At 37.4% G+C, this 20472-nt stretch overlaps 1 protein-coding gene and 1 pseudogene across 3 annotated transcripts in view; both read left to right on the plus strand.

The window, feature by feature from the left end:
• The window catches only part of LOC101678631 (agouti signaling protein), a 137314-nt gene that overhangs the window by 90203 nt on the left and 26639 nt on the right, over positions 1–20472 (plus strand). The gene's annotated exons all lie outside the window — the stretch shown is intronic.
• Positions 3619–19123, plus strand: LOC123393136 (annotated as a pseudogene).

The raw sequence follows: 20472 nt of genomic DNA on the forward strand, positions 1-20472 counted from the left end.
ATATGGCTTTTATTGTAGCCATATAAGAAATTATATTGAAATGTATGGAATTGTATATGCAACTGTTTTATATATGAAGTTGTATTGCAGTCTCCTTCTAGTCCCAGTTTTTTAGTTTTTTAGTTTTAATCATAAAAGAGTATTGAATTTTATCACATGGTTTTTCTGTATCATTTCAGGTGATCATGTGGGTTTTTTCCCATCACTATATTAATATGCTGTTTAATATTGATTGATTTGGGGGGCGCCTGGGTGGCTTAGTGGGTTAAAGCCTCTGCCTTTGGCTCAGGTCATGTTCCCAGGGTCCTGGGATTGAGCCCTGCATCTGGCTTTCTGCTCAGTGGGGAGCCTGCTTCCTCCTCCTCTCTCTCTCTCTCTCTCTCTCTCTCTCTGCCTGCCTCTCTGCCTACTTGTGATCTCTGTCACATAAATAAATAAAATCTTTTTTAAAATATCGGTTGATTTTTGTATATTAAACCATCTTTGAATTCCAGGGATAAATCCCACTTAGTCATGGCATATAATCTTTTAATATGCTGCTGAATTTGATTTGCTAGTATTATGTTGAGGATTTTTGTATCAGTGTTTATAAGAGATATTGTTCTGTACTTTCCTTTTGTCTTTGCCTGGCTTTGATGTCAGGGAAATGCTGGTCTCACAGAAAATGTTAGGAAGTGTTCTTTTCACTTTAATTTTTTGGGAAAATTTGAGAAGGATTGGTAGTCTTAAATGTTTGGTAGATTTTGCTGGTGAAGCCATCCACTTCAGAGGTTTTTGCTTGTTTGTTCATTTTGGTTTTTTATTCTGTTAGTTAACATACAATATATCATTAGTTTTTGATGTAATGTTCCAAGATTCATTGTTTATGTATAACACCCAGTGCTCTATGCAATATGTGCCCTCCTTAATACGCACCACCAGGCTCACCCATCCCCCCAACCCCTCCTCTCTAAAATCATCAGTTTGATCCTTGGAGTCCACAGTCTCTCATGGTTCATCTCCCCCTCCAATCTCCCCACTCTTCACTTTGCCTTTCCTTCTTCTAATGTCCTCCATGTTATTCCTTATGTTCTACAAGTAAGTGAAACCACATGATAATTGACTTTCTCTGTTTGACTTATTTCACTCAACATAATCTCCTCCTGTCCCACCCACGCTGATCCAAAAGTTGAGTAGTCATCATTTCTGACGGCTGAGTAATATTCCATTGTATATATGGACCACATCTTTATCCATTTGTTTGTTGAAGGGCATCTTAGCTCTCTCCACAGTTTGGCTATTGTGGACATTGCTGCTATGAACCTCAAATCTATGGCCAAATAATCTTCAACAAAGCAGGAAAAAATATCCAGTGGAAAAAAGATAGTCTCTTCAATAAATGGTGCTAGGAAAATTGGACAGCGGTTTACAGAGGTTTGGTTTTTTTTGTTTTGTTTTGTTTTTCGGGTTTTTTTTTGCTGGAAGATTGTTTATTACTGATTCAATCTCCTTATTAGTTATAGATCTATTCAGATTTAGTATTTTTTTGTGATTTAGTCTTGAAAAGTTTTGTGTTTATAGGAATTTTTCTATTTCACCTAGGTTATCCAACTTGTTGGCATATAATTGTTCATAGTACTCTCTTAAATCTTCTTTATTTCTATAAAATTGGTGGTAATGTTCCCACTTTCATTTATGATTTTAGTAACTTAAACCTTCTTTTTTTCTTACTCTCTCTAGCTAAAGGTATGTCAGTGTTGCTGATCTTTTGGAAAAACTACATTTGGCTTCACTAATTGTCTCTACTGTTTTTCTATTTATCTCTGCTCTAATCCTTATTCTTTTAAAAAATTTTTTAATTTTTAAATAAACATATAATGTATTATTAGCCCCAGGGGTACAGGTCTGTGAATCACCAGGTTTACACACTTCAAAGCATTCACCATATCACATACCCTCCCCAATGTCCATAACCCCACCACCCTCTCCCAACCCCCCTCCCCTCGGTCACCCTCAGTTTGTTTTGTGACAGTGAGAGTCTCTTATGGTTTGTCTCCCTCTCGATCCCATCTTGTTTTATTTATTCTTTTCCTACCCCCCAAACCCCCCATGTTGCATCTCCACTTCCTCATATCTGGGAGATCATATGATAGTTGTCTTTCTCCGATTGACTTATTTCGCTAAGCATAATACCCTCTAGTTCCATCCATGTCATTGCAAATGGCAAGATTTCATTTCTTTTGATGGCTTCATAGTATTCCATTGTGTATATGTACCACATCTTCTTTGTCCATTCATCTGTTGATGGACATCTAGGTTCTTTCCATAGTTTGGCTATTGTGGACATTGCTGCTATAAACATTCAGGTGCACGTGCCCCTTCATCTAATCCTTATTCTTTCCTTATACTAAACTTGTGTTTAGTTTGTTGTTCTTTTTCTAGTTCTTTACATTGTAAAGTTAAGTTGTGTTTTAGTTCTTTTTTGTTTTTGTTTTTATTGTGTTAGTCACCATAAAATACATCATTAGTTTTTAATGCAGTGTTCCAAGATTCATTGTTTATGTACAACACGCAGTCCTCTATTTATAGCCATTAATTTCCCATTAGCCCTGCTTTCATTGCATCCCATCAGTTTTTGTATGTTGTGTTTTTGTTTTCACTCATTTCTAAGTATTTCCCTTGTGGTTTCTTCTTTGATCTATTGGTTGTTTAAAGGCTGCTTAATTTCCACAGATTTATAATTTTCTAGTTTTACTTCTCTTTTTGATTTCTAACTTCATCCCATTGTGCTCAGAGAGATACTTTATATGGTATCTACCATTTTTAATTTCCTGAGACTTAATTTGTGACCTAACATTTGGTCTATCCTGATAAATGTCCTTTTCAGCTCCAGAATTTTTGACTTTTTTCATAGGTTTTCCCACTCTTTGTGGACATATCTGTGTTGTTCACTTTGTTTTCTTGACTTTATCTGCATCTCCCTTTAGTTCTTCAAGCATCTTTAAGATGGTTGTTTAAAAGTTGGCTAATATATCTGACATCACATCTTTTTCAGGGACAGTTTCTGTTGATTTTTTTTCCTTTGAATAGCCATATTTTCCTATTTCTTTATATGCTTTGCGATTTTTTTTGAAACTGGACATTTGAATCTAATAATGTGCTATCTCTTCAATTCATATTCTCTGCCTTTTCCAAGGTTTGTTGTCTTTGTTATTTTTTATTTTGTGTTGTTGATTGTGGTGAGCTGTTTCTTTGCCCAGGATCAACCTGAGGCATAAACTTAAGAACTTCTTAGTTTTTTCCTAAGTCTTTTTATGGTCACTTTTTAATTTCCCTTATATATGTGGTTGTTTAAGAGTGTCCTAGTATAGCTTCCATAATGTCTGACTTCCAAAAAGATGAAAAGAGAGAATTGAAAGGGAGAATGGATGCTGGTCCTTTAAATCTACTGAAAGTCACTGTGGCTATAGAGCAAGGGGCTTGCAGCAATGTGGATAAGTGCAACAACATTGACCACTCACTTTTTCATCTGTACCTCTATGATCAGAGGCAGGAATCAGCAATCAGGGCACAGATCCTAATATTTGGAAGACAGGGTTCTTTTTTGCCCACACTTGTTCAGCAAGCTCCTCCAGGAACATGTGCACAGCTGTCTGCCGCAGGTTAGTCAAAATTAAGCACAACTTTCTGTGTAAGCTTTTCCCTGGAAGTCATAAGCCTTCAATAGAGTTTGGAATTCCTAGAGAGTAACATGAGACAGATTTTGTCAGTTCGGTTGTCTCAGTGGAGAGGCAGATTCCCTTTGCTGCTTACTTGATCGTCTTCCTGAAATTCTCAGTAGGAGTTCTTCATATTCTGTGACTACAAATCTTTTGCCATATATATGTATTGGAATATTTTTTCTTAGTTGGTTGCCTGCTTATTCACTTTCAAAATATGTCTTTTGATGAGCAAAAATTTAATTTTCTTAAAGTCCAATATTTTACTTTTACTTTTATGGTTAGTACATTTTACATTATTCCTAAGAAAGCTTTGACTATTCTGTAGTTGCAAGGATATTCTTTTAGAAGCTTCATGGTTCTAGCTTTTACATTTAGGTTTGTGATCCATCTTGAATTATTTTTGTGGATGGAGTGCAGTAGGGATTCTTTCCATTGAGATATCCTGTCATTTCAGCACAATTTGTTAAATAGACTTACCTTTCCCAATTGAATTGATTTGGTTTCTTAGTTGATAATCATTGACTATATATGACTGGATCTATTTCTAGACTTGACTCTTATTAATCTATTTTGTTGTTGTTGTTGTTGTTGTTGTTGAAGATTTTTTTTAGGGACATCTGGGAGGGTCAGTCTGTTAAGCGTCTGCCTTCGGCTCAGGTCATGATCCAGGGTCCTGGAATTGAACCCCATACCAGGCTCTCTCCTCAGAGAGGAGTCTGCTTCTCCCTCTTCTCTCTCTGCCCCCCACACCCTGCCACCTGGCGTGCTCTGTCTCTCGCTTTCTCTCAGATAAACAAAACCTTAAAAATTAAAGATTTTATTTATTTATGACAGAGAGGGATAGTGAGAGAGGGAAAACAAGCATGGGGGAACTGGAGAGGGAGAAGCCAGCTTCCTGCTGGACAGGGAGCCCTATATGGGGCTCAAACTCAGGACACTGGGATCATGAACTGAGTTAGATGCTTAATGACTGAGCCACCTAGACTATTAATCCATTTCTATTTACTTCTTTTGTAAGCCTGCTGTGGTTTTCTGATAAACTCTGCACTTAGGAGTATAAGAACTCTAACTTTGTTCTTCCTTTCAGTCAATATCATTCTGATAATTCTAAGTCCTAGGTCCTTTGATAAAGCTTGCTGAACTCCAGAGAGGATCGGAGTTCTATGTGATGCTATATCCCTCTAGAGAGGATTTATTTTATTTCTGTCAAACAGATGGTTCAGAGCCTGAACACCTTCATCAAGTAAATGTCTGAAAAATTCAAAGCTGAGCTTCATAAGTGAATCCTCATAAGGACTAGTCTACTTTCGGTTCATCTTTCTTCCTAGGGTAAATCCTTCATGATCCCAGTTGAAATCTGGGGTGTTTACCAGGGCCCCTCTTCCTATTCATGCTCTTTACAATAATTTTTCTCTTGCCATTCCTGGTAGGGAAATTGCCAAAAGCTCTTTTCTTTCTTTTATAAATTAAATTAATTTATTTATTTTCAGAAAAACAGTATTCATTATTTTTTTCACCACACCCAGTGCTCCATGCAATCCGTGCCCTCTATAATACCCACCACCTGGTACCCAACCTCCCACCCTCCCGCCACTTCAAACCTCTCAGATTGTTTTTCAGAGTCCATAGTCTCTCATGATTCACCTCCCCTTCCAATTTACCCCAACTCCCTTCTCCTCTCTAACACCCCTTGTCCTCCATGATATTTGTTAGGCTCCACAAATAAATGAAACCATATGATAGTTGACTCTCTCTGCTTGACTTATTTCACTCAGCATAATCTCTTCCAGTCCGATCCATGTTGCTACAAAAGTTGGGTATTCATCCTTTCTGCTGGATGCATAATACTCCATAGTGTATATGGACCACATCTTCCTTATCCATTCGTCCATTGAAGGGCATCTTAGTTCTTTCCACAGTTTGGTGACCATGGCCATTGCTGCTATAAACATTGGGGTACAGATGGCCCTTATTTTCATGACATCTGTATCTTTGGGGTAAATACCCAGGAGTGCAATAGCAGGGTCATAGGGAAGTTCTATTTTAGTTTCTTGAGGAATCTCCACACTGTTCTCCAAAGAGGCTGCACCAACTTGCATTCCCACCAACAGTGTAAGAGGGTTCCCCTTTCTCCACATCCTCTCCAACACATGTTGTTTCCTGTTTTGTTAATTTTGGCCATTCTAACTGGTGTAAGGTGATATCTCAATGTGCTTTTAATTTGAATCTCCCTGAGGGCTAGTGATGATGAACACTTTTTCATGTGTCTGATAGCCATTTGTATGTCTTCATTGGAAAAGTTTCTGTTCATATCTTCTGCCCATTTTTTGATGTGATTATCTGTTTCGTGTGTGTTGAGTTTGAGGAGTTCATTATAGATCCTGGATATCAACCTTTTGTCTGTACTGTCATTTGCAAATATCTTCTCCCATTCCATGGGTTGCCTCTTTGTTTTTTTTGATTGTTTCCTTTGCTGTGCAGAAGCTTTTGATTTTGATGAAGTCCCAAAGGTTTATTTTCGCTTTTGTTTCCTTTGCCTTTGGAAACATATCTTGAAAGAAGTTGCTGTGGCTGATATCGAAGAGATTACTGCCTACGTTCTCCTCTAGGATTCTGATGGATTCCTGTCTCACGTTGAGGTCTTTTATCCATTTTGAGTTTATCTTTGTGTATGGTGTAAGAGAATGGTCAAGTTTCATTCTTCTACTTATAGCTCTTTTCACCTTTTCAGTGCTGTTTTTGTTTTTGGATCAGCAGTTATCTTCAGGTTAAGGTTTCCCCAAACACCAACTCACATTTTTTAACTTCTCTTATCTTCCACATCTTGGACCAGCAGATTATCATTGCTTTGTTAGCTTTTCTATGACTTCATTTGGTGTTTAAAAAATAATTTGTTCAACTTTCCTAATTGTTCTCAGCAATATTGTGTATAGCAACCTAACTAGTCAGGCTTTGCTAGAAGTAGAACTCTCTGATAATTCATTTAAAATATATAAAAGTTAATTAAATTCAACTTTGTCTTGGAAAATATTTTCAGGCTTTCCAAATGACTCTGGAGATAACTGACAATTACCTAGGGGGTAAAAATTGCTAGCATAGAGGTTTAGCTCCAGCATTATTAGAGGGGGAAATCTACCACAGGCCCTTAGACCAGAATGAGAGATGCCACAAACAGATTTGATGTTTGGAGCTACTTACCAAGACTACTTGGTGTGCCTTATAAGTTTTCCACTCACCTACTCTGCCTAGAAAATGGGAAGGTGGAGATAATATCCCTTTTTTCACTACCTTCGTTAAGTCCCACTGATGCAAATTAGCATCGCCTATTAGTCATGTTTCTGTTGTGAGCTATAGCAGCATCTGGGTTTTTAGTTTGATAATGGTTTGATAAAAGCTTTTACATGTTGACAGTGGAATCTGCTCACTGCAGCTTAATCTAGTAGCTTCTCACTATATTTTCATTTAATAGGGGAAACCAGGTAGATGACAGTAAAGGCAGAAAGAGGAGAGGAGAATGTGCCCTATTTGGTGATTTTAATTAAAGCCTCTGAAGTTTCTCAAATCAAATGCAAGGATAACTGGAAGCCTTTGGCTCTTACACACAGATGTACACACACAGCCATATAGATGTCCATATATACACTCCCAAGTAATACATATTATATACTCAAATGTATATAGGTATAGACTAATAGCTCTTGTGGGACAGGTAGTGTGAAAATAAGAAACCTAACCATAGGCCACACAAGACCGTATCTTGTAACACAGGAGATATTGTGTGATCCAAGTGACCCTCTTGAGGAAGGACAGGATCAAGAAACAATAGCTAACATTGGTTGAAGACTATGGTATGTGCCAGGTATGGTGCTAAGATACTTTATATATATTATCACATTCAGTGCTCATAATGACCCTAGAATATATACCGTTATTTCCATTTTTATTTATTTTTTAAAGATTTTATTTATTTGAGAAAGAGAGAACATGAGCAGGGGATAGAGACAGAGGGAGAAACAGACTCCTCAAGCAAGAGCCCAAAGCAGGGCTTGATCCTATGACCCTGAGATCATGACCTAAGCCAAAGGCAGACACTTAACCCACTGAGCCTCCCAGGTGACTTCTGTCATTTCCATTTTTAATTTAGAGCCCTGAAAGGCCCTGCAATAGGTCAAATAACTAGTGCATTTGCAGCGCCATGAGTCTAATAAGCTTTGGAGCCAGGCAAATCTAATTCTGTCTGGCTCTAAAGCCTATTCTCTGAAAGTATGAAAATGAGGCAGTTGTTCTTTTTGACAATTAGACTATGCATGAATTTCTAAACAGAAGTATAACTAGTGAATTTGTTTCTTGTTTTTCTTTCACAGTGGCCATCAGTATTAATCTAAGTTAATAAGAGTCTGTTGAGATTTACTAAATGCTCAGTAACTAAGGTTTAATGGGCAAGGGTAAGGTTATGAGTGGATGGTGAGCACAGAAATGTTAACATTAACAAGCTTTTTCTTAACACCTAAACACTGAGCTTGTTATTCATAATACAAAAACAAGAAGTGTAAAAAATGGTTCCCCACCCTTCAAAGCTTACAGCCTAGTTACTTCAGAGATCATTTTTGTAGCATCTTCATGTACAGAGTCAATAGAGATAATACAAAGACAAGTAAGCCTGGACCTTGTCTCATGAAATTCATAGTCTAAGGGTGAGTCATATTCACAAAGAAGCACTTTCAATATAAGATATTGAGTTACAAGTAAACACCAGGGTCTTATGGGAGCATGGAGAAGGGGGCATTTAGCTCAATATGGGCCATCAGGGAATCAGGAAGAAATGAATCCTGAACTAACATGGGGGAAGCAGAATGAATGTATCTGAAACACTTAGCAAGGAACACTGACAGTATATGTGTTCTGAACAGAATGATACTGATTATATGGTACTATAGAAAGCCAACAAATGTTCCTCCCGAATAGCTTCGAAGTGGGAGTTATCAGACTACTAGCCTTTCCTTCTCTTCCCTTGACTTTAGCAACTCCTAAAGCCAATTATCTGTTGTGGGGAACTTTTCTTCCCTCCTCCCTCTCTTCCTTTTATTTTCTTCTTTGGTTTTGTGTGTGTGTCTGTGTGTGTGTGTGTGTGTGTGTGTGTGTGTGTGTTTTCCACATAATAAATATGGAGGCCATAAGAGCTAGAGAAGCTTGGAAAGTCTGTAAGCAGAATATGGTACTTGAATGACTTGTGGGATCAAATATGAAAAGGGAGGACATCAAAATGGAAACAAATGCCAACTTCTGAGTCAGTTGGCCCACATTTATAGGACTCCTATTCTAAGTCCTTATACCATGCTTTGGGAACATTGAGATAAATCTGTCCCATGGGTTGAAATGAGCAGGCCATGTGTGGGCAGTAAATGGAAAGCATGTGTGCAATAGTAGGAAATAAATCCAAATGGGATACATTGTAAAGGGCCTGGAAAATAAACAGAGGAGTTGAAACTTGCTATGGTTAATACCAAGAATCGTTTTAGCATTTTGAGCAGGTGGGCAGGGGGTCGTAGGTGGGCAAGATTTGAGAGAAGAAACACTGATATCCTACAGATGAACAAAAAGGCTGTGTGTGAGTCTCATTATGGTGATAAGGGTCTCTTGGGTATGGCAGCAGGAATAAAAAGAAAAGAGTGGAGACATTTTAAAGAAAAAATGGACAGAGTTTGTAGGTATAATGTTTACCTCTCCGATATCTGTTTTTACCTTAGAAATGCCCAGTTACAGCCTATGAAACAAAAAAGAAGTGGGGTTGGGAAATGGTGGCTACAGAGAGGGAGGGAAATGAAAAACGGGCTGCAGACAGGTTGAGGCTGTAAGTGCTGTGATCTGCAGCCTTTAAGGAGCCCAGAGTTTTTCTGTGAGGTTTAAGGCTCAGGATCTGTGAAGTACCTTTTCACAAAACTGGCAAGAACTCTGAGAACCATTTTTTAGAGGGCAGTATTTATCAGACTGAGCAAATCTGAAACTAGACACGGAATAGGGGGCATTTTAGAATGTTTAGCCTGCAGAGAAACTTGTGAAAAACGTGTTTTAAGGACCAAGGTCCTGAGATTCTGACTTGTAGATCTAAAGTGGGGCCCAGGGATCTTTAATAAGCTCTTAAGGTGATGCTAATGCAAAAGATGCTCAGGAGAAACATAGGAGAAACATTAGGGAAAGATACACACTGCCTCCTTGGGAAGATTGGGCTGATGTTTGCTTATATGCCTTCTCAAGGTCCCTGTGACTTCGCCACATCCAGCGTCAGGACTGTTCCTCCTCATTGCGGCCATTATGCTCCACTCGCCATGAAATAGAAAGAGGTATTCATGTTCCAGGAGACTAATAGACAGTCCTTTTGAGGGGCTTTAAAGGTTTATAGACCTCAAAAGGTTTGTGTTTTTTTTTAAGATTTTATTTATTTATTTGACAGATAGAGATCACAAGTAGGCAGAGAGGCAGGTAGAGAGAGAGGAGGAAGCAGGCTCCCTGCTGAGCAGAGAGCCTGATGTGGGGCTTGATCCCAGGACCCTGGGATCATGACCTGAGCTGAAGGCAGAGGCTTTAACCCACTGAGCCACCTAGGCACCCCTCTCAAAAGGTTTTTTAAGAATGATCATCTTAACATAGTAATGACTCAGAAATATGTGTAATTTTCTTCAGTGACTCTGCCGAGACTGGAATAAAAAAGGGAGGGCCTTTCCAGATTCACGGGTCTAACAGAATATATTTGCTTGGTAAAATCAAGAAAAGCAAAAAGGACTCCTGGGATTGTTCTACTAGGACTTCTGAGATGCCTCTAAGGAAATGATGTAAAAGAGTGGTAGCGTAGCATCTGTGGCTCCCACACTGGCTTACTCCCAGTTGAAATTGCACAACCAAGACAGGCTGACAGTCTTTGGAGCACAGTTTTCTCAAATGAACCTCAGAGGCAATTTATTTATTTTTTTACGATTTTATTTATTTATTTGACACAGAGAGAGACAGGAGAGAGGGAATACAAGCACGGGGAGTGGAAGAAGCAGGCTTTCCGCTGAACAGGGAGCCCAAGCCAGGATGCAGGCATCGATCCCAGGACCCCGGGATCATGACCTGAGCTGAAGGCAGATATCTGCTTAACAACTGAGCCACCCAGCCACCCCCCTCAGAAATAATTTAAAAAATAAAAATTTCGGGGTGCCTGGGTCATTTAATGGGTTGAGCTTCTGCCTTTAGCTCAGGTCATGATCCCAGGGTCCTGGGATCGAGCCCCACATCAGGTTCTCTGCTCAGTGGGGAGCCTGCTTCCCCCTCTCTCTACCTGCCTCTCTGCCTACTTGAGGTCTCTCTCTGCCTAATAAATAAATAAAATCTTTTAAAAAATAAATAATAAATAATAAAAACTTCATTGGGATTTAGGCAGAGATTATATTAAATTTATATATTAATCTGGGGGCAGTTCTTTTTTTTACCGTAATAATTCTTACCCTCAGTAGTTTGTCTTTCCACTTAAGTTTTTCCTGGATCTCTCACCAGAGATTATAGTTTTTTCATATATATCCTCATAGTTGCTTAAATGTATTCCTACTTATTTTGTTTTTGTAATTCTTCTGTGAATGAGATTGTTTTGTCATTATTGCTTTTAAGTTATTGTTGGCTTATACAAACACCATTGTTTTTTTTTTTAATATTTACTTAGTAACCACAACAATGGAGCTACAGCTATTTTAGAACATGTGTCTCATATATCAACTGACCATATTAGCAAAAATATTCTACCTGTGTATTATGTACATAATTTATATTAATTAGTATATTTTCTTGGTCCATTTGAATATATATTTGGTGTCATCAATAAGCGCAATTAAAAAACATCATGACTAATACAAGACTACTCCATTTGTGTGCATGTACTTGTCTCTTACCCTTCCCCTGCTTGTGTGCTCCTTCTCTCTCTCTCTCCTTCTCTCTCAAATAAATAAATAAATTAAATATTTTTAAAAAATGAAATGAGCAAAGGATTTGAATAGATATTTCTCCAAAGAAGATAGACTAATGGACCAGAAACACATGAAAACATGCTCAACACATTTGTTACTAGAAAAATACAAATCAAAACCAAAGTGAGGTAGAATTGCACACCCATTAGGTTGACTACAATCAAAAAGATGGTAGCCAGTGTTGACAGGATTGTGGGAAAATTAGAATCCTTATGTGTTGCTGATGGGATTGTAAAATGGCACAGCCACTTTGGAAACGTTTGACAGTTCCTCAAAATGTTAAACATAGAGGTACCATATGACCCAGCAATTCTACTTTTAGGTATATACCCAAAAGAAATGTACATACATCCACACAAAATCGTTTATTCAAATGTTTATAGCAGAATTATTTATATCAGCCACAAAGTGAAAAACAACGCAAATACCTATCAACAGGTGAATGCATAAATGAAATATAGTATATCCATAAAATGGCATGTTATTCAGCCATGAAAAAGAATAAAGTACTGATACATGCTACAACATGGATGGACTTTGAAAACGTTATACTAAGTGAAAGAAGTCAAAAGACTACATATTGTCTGATGGTTGCACAACTCTGAATATGCTACAAACACTATATTATATATTTCAAAAGGGTGAATTTTATATTATGTGAATAATATCACAATAAAGTTTTTATTTTTTTCATTTTTTAAAGTTTTTTTTATTTTTAAGTAATCTCTACACCCAACGTGGGGCTCAAACCCAAAATACTGACATCGAGAGATGTGTATTTCACTGACTGAGCCAGCCAAGTGTCCCTAGTCTATAAATCTTTAAATGATTAATATTACACAGACCATATCCTGGGACCACAATGCAATTAAGTTAGAAACCAATAATTAGGGGCACCTAGGTGGCTTAGTTGGTTGGGCGACTGACTTCAGCTCAAGTTATGATTCTAGAGTCCCAGCATTGAGTCCTGAATTGGGCTCCCTGCTCAGTAGGAAGTCTGCTTCTCCCTCTGACCCTACTCCCTCTAGTACTCTCTCTTTCTCAAACTCTCTCTCTCAAGTGAATAAATAAAATCTTTAAAAAAAAAAAAAAAAGAAAGAAACCAATAATTAATGAAAAGTTTGGAAAACCTCACATATTGGGATTTAAAAAACATACTTCTTAACTACTTACAGGCTAAAAATGAAATTATATTAGAAACCAGAAAGTACCTATAACTAAACAGTAGGATTACTATTATGTAACCAAACTTGTGGGATGCAACCAAACACTGTTTAGAAGGAAATTCATAACTTTTTTTTAAAGATTTTATTTATTTATTTGACAGAGAGAGATCACAAGTAGGCAGAGAGGCAGGCAGAGAGAGAGAGAGGAGGAAGCAGGCTCCCTGCTGAGCAGAGAGATCATGACCTGAGCTGAAGGCAGCGGCTTAACCCACTGAGCCACCCAGGCGCCTGGAAATTCATAACTTTAAAGGAAGAAAAAGAAGAAAGTTTTAAAATTAGAGAGGTAAGCATTCAACATATGAAATTAAGGGGGAAAACAGCAATATAAAATAAAGCAAAAGAAGTAATAAAAATGAAGCAGAAATGAATGAAAAGGAAAGTAAATATACCATAGAGAAGATCAACAAAGCCAATATTTGGTGTTTTGAAAATATTTCTCTTAAAATTAATTAGGCAAGCAAGAGAGAATATGAAAATCAACAATATTATAAAAGACTTAAGTGATATGCTAGATGATGAAGAGATTAAATAGATACAAAGAATAGTATAAATAATTTCAGGCCAACAAATTTGAAAATATGAAATAGATAAATTCCAACTGATTGATGTTGAACCAGAAAATCTGAATTGTACAATGACCAGTAAAGAAATTTGATCATAGTTAAAAAATCTTGCCATATTCTGTATGATATTCTTTCAGAGGCCTATTTGTTAAGTTCTACCAAAGTTTCCAGGAATAGAAAATCTTACATAAAGTTTCCAAAGAATTAAAAATAATTTAAAGGAGGTACATTTCCCGGTTCTTCTTAGGAAGGTAGAATAACTGATTCCAAAACCAAGCAAGGATAGTGGTAGAAAACAGGACAGGAAAAAAACAAAACAAAACACTGTACTACATCACTTAATTGGTTTATACCAGGAAAGTGAACTTGGATAACAGTGGAAAATAAATTGATTTACTACATTAGCAGATGAAGGAAGGGAAACCATCTGATTGTATCAACTGATGAAAAATCCAAGATCTCTTCATGACTTAAAAAGGAGAAAACAACAACCTTAATCTAGTAAAAAGCATCTCTAATACTACATGTGATTGGGAAATGTTGAAAGTATATCCTTTGTTGAAATACTAGCAAAAATTCTTAGGGATGCCTGGGTGGCTCAGTCGGTTAAGCATCTGCCTTCAGCTCAGGTCATGATCTCAGGACCCTGGGATTGAGTCCCACATCAGGATCCCTGCTAAGCGGAGAGCCTGCTTCTCCCTCTGCCTGTCACTCTCCCCACTTGTGCTCTCTCTCTCTCTCTCAGATAGATAGATAGATAGATAGATGAGTAAATATGTAAATAAATAAGTATTCTTCACTTTATTCAACTTTATGCTGAAGGCCATAGCCAACACAGTAAGATAAGAATAAGAAATAAAAGATATAAAGATTGGAAAGGAGTAGAAAAAACGGTGGTTTTTGATGAATGCACTTATCATCTACAGAGAAAATCCAAAAGAATCTGTAGGTGAATTATTAGAATTAAGAGAATTTAGCAAGGTTGATGGGTATAAACCAGTTTATAAAATTCTATTGCTTTTCTATATACAACAATAATTAGTAAATTTAGTTTACAGATATAACATTTATAATAGCAACAAAGAAATAAAAAATTCTTAGGAATAAATCTAACAAAATTTGTCCAATTCATATGGAGAAAATTTTTAAACCCATATTGAAAGACACTGAAGAATACCCAAATAAATGGAGAGATATGTTCACATGAAAAGATATTATAGGGGCACCTGGATGCCTCAGTCAGTTAAGCAACCAGCTCTTAATCTCAGTTCCGGTCCTGATCTCAGGGTCGTGAGTTCATACTCTTTGCTGGGCTCCACACTGGGTGTGGAGGTTAAAAAAAAGAAAAAAGATGTAAAGATGACATTTCTCTTCAGATTGATTTATAGATTTAATGCAATTTTGACAAAAAATCCTAACAGTCTGTTTTTGTGGAATTTGACAAGCTGTTTTTATGATTTTTATATGGAAGAGCCAAGGACCAGGAATAGCCAAGACATTCCTGAAAAAGAAAAGAAAAGGACTATCCCCACTAGATATCAATATTTATAAAGTACTAGTAAGCCCAATGAAACAGATAGAATTCCCAGAAATAAACCCATGCACATAGGAAAACTTGATTTACGACAGGCAGCATTGTAGAAAGGAAGGAAAAAGATGGATTGTTCAATAAATTGTGCTGGGACAATTTTTATGGGAAAAATTATATTCCTAGTTCATACTACGTACAAAAATTAATTCTAGTTCGACTAAAAATTTGAACTCTGAATAGATATTTGATGACATTAAGAAATTTTAAATAGTTTTATTTATTTATATTAATATCATAGTTATGTTTTTAAAAATAGTTCTTATACTTTAGGGTGCCTGGGTGGCTCAGTGGGTTAAAGCCTCTGCCTTCGGGTCAGGTCATGATCTCAGGGTCCTCAGATCAAGCCCTGCTTAGGGCTCTCTGCTCAGCGGGGAGCCTGCTTCCCTTCTCCCTCTGCCTGCCTCTCTGCCTACTTGTGATCTCCGTCTGTCAAATACATGAAAAAAATCTTAAAAAAAAATAGTTCTTATATTTTAGAAATGCATTCTATAATACTAACGGGTAAAATATAGGGGCATCTGGGTGGCTCAGTTAGTTAAGTGGCTGCCTTCGGCTCAGGTCATGATCCCAGGGTCCTGGGATCAAGCCCTACATTGGGCTCCCTGCTCAGTGGAGAATCTGCTTCTCCCTCTCCCTCTGCCTGCCACTCTGCCTACTTGTGCTCTCTCTCTATCTCTCTGTCAAATAGATAGACAGATAGGTAATTAAAAAGAAATATATGTTTTGGGGGTGTAGTGGGTAAGAGTATAGATAAAACAAGATTGGCCCTAATTTGAATATTTTTGATGGGGTGCCTGGGTGGGCTCAGTCATTAATCATCTGCCTTCAGCTCAGGTCAAGATCCCAGGACCCTGGGATCAAGCCCCACATCAAACCCCTCATTGGGATCCCTGCCCAGTGGGAAGCCTGGTTCTCCCTCTCCCACTACCCCTGCTTGTGTTCCCTCTCTCACTGTCTCTCTCTCTCTCTCCGCCAAGTCAATAAATAAATAAATAAATAAATAAATAATCCTTTTTTTTTTTAATGTTTTTGAAATGGAATATAGGGGTTTAATATACTATTTTCTCTAATTTTGTATATATTTGAAATTCTCCACTAAAAAATTAGAGATTTTAGTGTGAAACACAAAACTATAAACCTTTTAGAAGAAAAGATAGGAAAATATCTTTATGACCATGAGATAGAAAAAGATTTCTTAAATATACAAAAAGAAAAATACTGATAAATTTGACTGCATTAGATGAAAAATTTTGATCCATCCGAAGATACCATAAAGAGACTAAAAGGGCAAGCTATAAATTAGGAGAAAAGATTTGTAAGATACATAACCAGCAAAGGATGTGTGTATAAGATATTTATGAATCAATGAGAAAAATACAACCGATGAGGACATGGAGGAAAGACATGAATGGGAATTTCACAGAAATTCACTCACAGGTGAACAGAAAGTTCACCTGGTCATAAAAATATGAAGAAATGCTTGATCTTTTTAGTAATCAAGAAAATGTAAGTTATACTATAATGAAATACTGTTTTAAAACAGAGGGGCAAAAATTATTTTAAGTCAAAAAACAAACAAACAAACATTGGTGACATAAATAGCAAGAGCAATCTGCTCCTAACTAGAGTATAAAATTGGTAAAAATGAACTTGGAGGGGCGCCTGGGTGGCTCAGTGGGTTAAGCCGCTGCTTTCAGCTCAGGTCATGATCTCAGGGTCCTGGGATCGAGTCCCGCATCGGGCTCTCTGCTCAGCGGGGAGCCTGCTTCCCTCTCTCTCTCTCTCTGCCTGCCTCTCCATCTACTTGTGATTTCTCTCTGTCAAATAAATAAATAAAATTTAAAAAAAAAAAAAAAAAAAAAAAATGAACTTGGAAAACAATTTGGCATTACCTAATAAAGTTGACTGTACACATAACTTTATAACCAATCAATTCCATTTCTCAGTATGTGGAGTAACCACTACATGTGGTTACTCAGGAGTCCTGTACAAGAATGTTCACAGGAGTGTTATTCTTAATAGTCCACACTGGGGCAACTCACATGATGATCACAGTAAAATATGCATAAATAAAATGTGGGATATTCACTATGTAGCAGTAAAAATAACTAAATCACAACTTCACACATCAACAGGTAAAACAAAAGAAGCAAGTCCCATAATACATACAGTATTATTCCATTCAGATAAAGTTCAAAAACATATTGCATCAGGCTCTCTGCTCAGTAGGGAGCCTGCTTCCCCCCCCCCCGCCCGCCTGCCTCTCTGCCTACTTGTGATCTCTCTCTCTCTATGTCAAATAAATAAATAAAATATTTTAAATAAATATATAAATACATAAATAATAAAACATAAATATTTATGTGCCCAACATGGCACCTTCCAAATACATAAAGCAGTTAATAACAAACATAAAGGAACTAATCAATAGTAATACAATAATAGTAGGGAAATTTAACAACCCGCTTACATCAATGGAGAGATCATCCAAACAGAAGATCAACAAGGGCGGGGCACCTAGGTGGCTTAGAGGGTTCAGCCTCTGCCTTCGGCTCAGGTCATGGTCCCAGGGTCCTGGGGTCAAGACCTGGGCTTGATCATCGGGCTCCCTGCTCAGTGGGGAGCCTGCTTCTCCCTCTCTCTCTGCCTGCCTCTCTGACTATTTGTGATCTCTCTCTCTCTCTCTCTGTCAAACAAACAAATAAATAAAATCTTTAAAAAAAGAAAATCAACAAGGAAACAGTGGCTATGAATGACACATTGAACCAGATGAATCTAACAGATACATTCAGAATATTCCATCCTAAAACAGGAGAATACACATTCTTTTCAAGTATACATGGAACATTCTTCAGATCATATATTAGGCCACAGACAAAGTCTCAACAAATTCAAAAAGAGTAAAATCATACCATATATCTTTTCTGACCACAATACTATGAAACAAGAAATCAACCACAGGGGGGAAAAAATATGGGAAGAGCATAAATACATGGAGGTTAAATAACATGCTACTAAATAATGGATGGAACAACCAAGAAGTCAAAGAGGAAATAAAAAAATATATGGAGACAAATGAAAATGAACACACAATGGCCCCAAATCTTTGGGATGCAGCAAAAGCTGTTCTAAGGGGGGAGTTTATAGCAATACAGATCTAAAGGAGCTAGAAAAAGAAGAATAAACAAAAACCCAAACCAGTAGAAGGAAGGAACTAATAAAGATTAGAGCAGAAATAAACAAAATTGAAACTAAAAACAAACAAAAAACAATAGAACAGATCAATGAAACCAGGAGGTGGTTCTTTGAAAAAGTCAATAAACTTGATAAGTCTTGGGGTGCCTGGATGGCTCAGTGGGTTAAGCCGATGTCTTTGGCTCAAGTCATGATCCCAGGGTCCTGGGATTGAGCCCCGCATCGGGCTCTCTGCTTATCGGGGAAACTGCTTCCTCCTCCTCTCTCTCTGCCTGCCTCTCTGCCTGCTTGTGATCTCTGTCTGTCAAATAGGTAAATAAAATCTAAAAAAAAAAAACAAAAAAAAACTTGATAAGTCTTTAGACAGACTCATCCAAAAAAAGAGAGAGGACTCAAATTTAAAAAATCAGAAGTGAAAGAGTAGAAATAACAACTGACCAACTGACATCACAGAAATATAAGGGATTGTGAAAGAATATTATGAAAAATTATATCCCAACAAATCGGACAACCTAGAAGAAATAGGTAAATTCCTAGAAACATTTAATTTCCCAAACCCGAATCAGGAAGAATAGAAACAGACTGATTACTGAAAATGAAGCCAAATCAGTAATCAAAGACTCCCAAAAAGGGACACAAGCAGGGAAATTGGTGTCTTCTGCAAGACTGAAATCACAGCAAGTCCAGAAATTGATGCCCAACCCCATGTCACTGGTGTCAAAAATGTTTCAGAACTTATACTCTCACAGGTAGAATGAATTGTGTACTGGCCGCATACAGAGGAATTGCTTTGATGATCTTATACTTCAAGTTAAGATCTAAAAAAACACTATCTCTGAAAGCAACATAAATGGATTTTAACCTGTACCTCATTTATTAAGTCCCCATTCCTGCAGAAGCCAATGTCAACTCATCATGTGATACTTCATTTGTACCAGACAAATTGTACTAGACAATTTGTACAATAAATTATGAACCTGGGAAAAAACAAAAAACCTCCCAACAAACAAAAGTCCAGGATCAGAGAATATCCCAGTTGAAGTATACCAAACATTTAAAGAACAGTTAATACCTATTCTTCTCAAACTATTAAAAAAAAATAGAAGCAAGAAATCTTCCAAACTTATTCCAAGAGGCCAGCATTACCCCCAATCCCCAAACCAGATAAAGACACTACAAAAAAAGAACTACAGACCAACATCCCTGATGAACACAGATGCAAAAAATCTTCAGCAAAATACTAGCAAACCAAATCCCACAATACATTAAGAAAATCAGGGCACCTGGGTGGCTCAGTGGGTTAAAGCCTCTGCCTTCTGCTCAGGTCATGATCCCAGGGTCTTTGGGGTCAAGCCCTGGGTCGGGCTCTCTGCTCAGCAGGGAGCCTGCTTCCCTTCCTCTCTCTCTGCCTGCCTCTCTGCCTACTTGTGATCTCTGTCTGCCAAATAAATTAAATATTTTTTTAAAAAATCATTCACCACCACCAAGTGGGGTTTATTCCTGGGATGCAGGCATGGTTCAATATTTGCAAATCAATCAGTGTGATACATCACATCAACAAGAGAAAGTATAAAAACCATATGCTCATTTCAATAAACTCAGAAAAAGCATGTGACAAAATACAACATCCATCATTATAAAACCCTCAACAAAGTAGGTTTAGAGAGAACTTACTTCAACATAATAAAAGCCATATATGAGAAACCCACAGCTACATCATTCTCAATGGTGAAAAATTGTGAGCTTTTCCCCTAAGGTCAGGAACAAGACAAGGATCTCTACTCCCACCGCTTGTATTCCTTGCCACAGCAAGGAAGTCTTTGCTATGGCAATCACACACACAGGAAGGAATAAAAGGCATCCAAATTAGTAAGGAAGAAGTAAAACTTTCACTGTTTGCAGATGACTTGATCTTCTGTACAGAAAACCCTAAAGATGCTACCAAAGACTAGTAGAACTGATAAAAGAATTCAGTAAAGTTGAGGATACAAAATCAACGTACAGAAATCCATTGCATTTCTATACACTAATAATGAAGCAGCAGAAAGAGAAATGCAGAAAACAATCCTGTTCACAATTATATCAAAGAGAATAAAATCCCTAAGAATAAATTTCTTAAAAGATTCTATTTATATATTTGACAGACAGAGATCACAAGCAGGCAGACAGGCAGGCAGAGAGAAAGGGAGAAGCAGGCTC

This window comes from Mustela putorius, unplaced genomic scaffold (assembly GCF_011764305.1).
Source record: "Mustela putorius furo isolate JIRA1106 unplaced genomic scaffold, ASM1176430v1.1 tig00000743_pilon_pilon_pilon, whole genome shotgun sequence".
NCBI classification, from domain to species: Eukaryota; Metazoa; Chordata; class Mammalia; order Carnivora; family Mustelidae; genus Mustela; species Mustela putorius.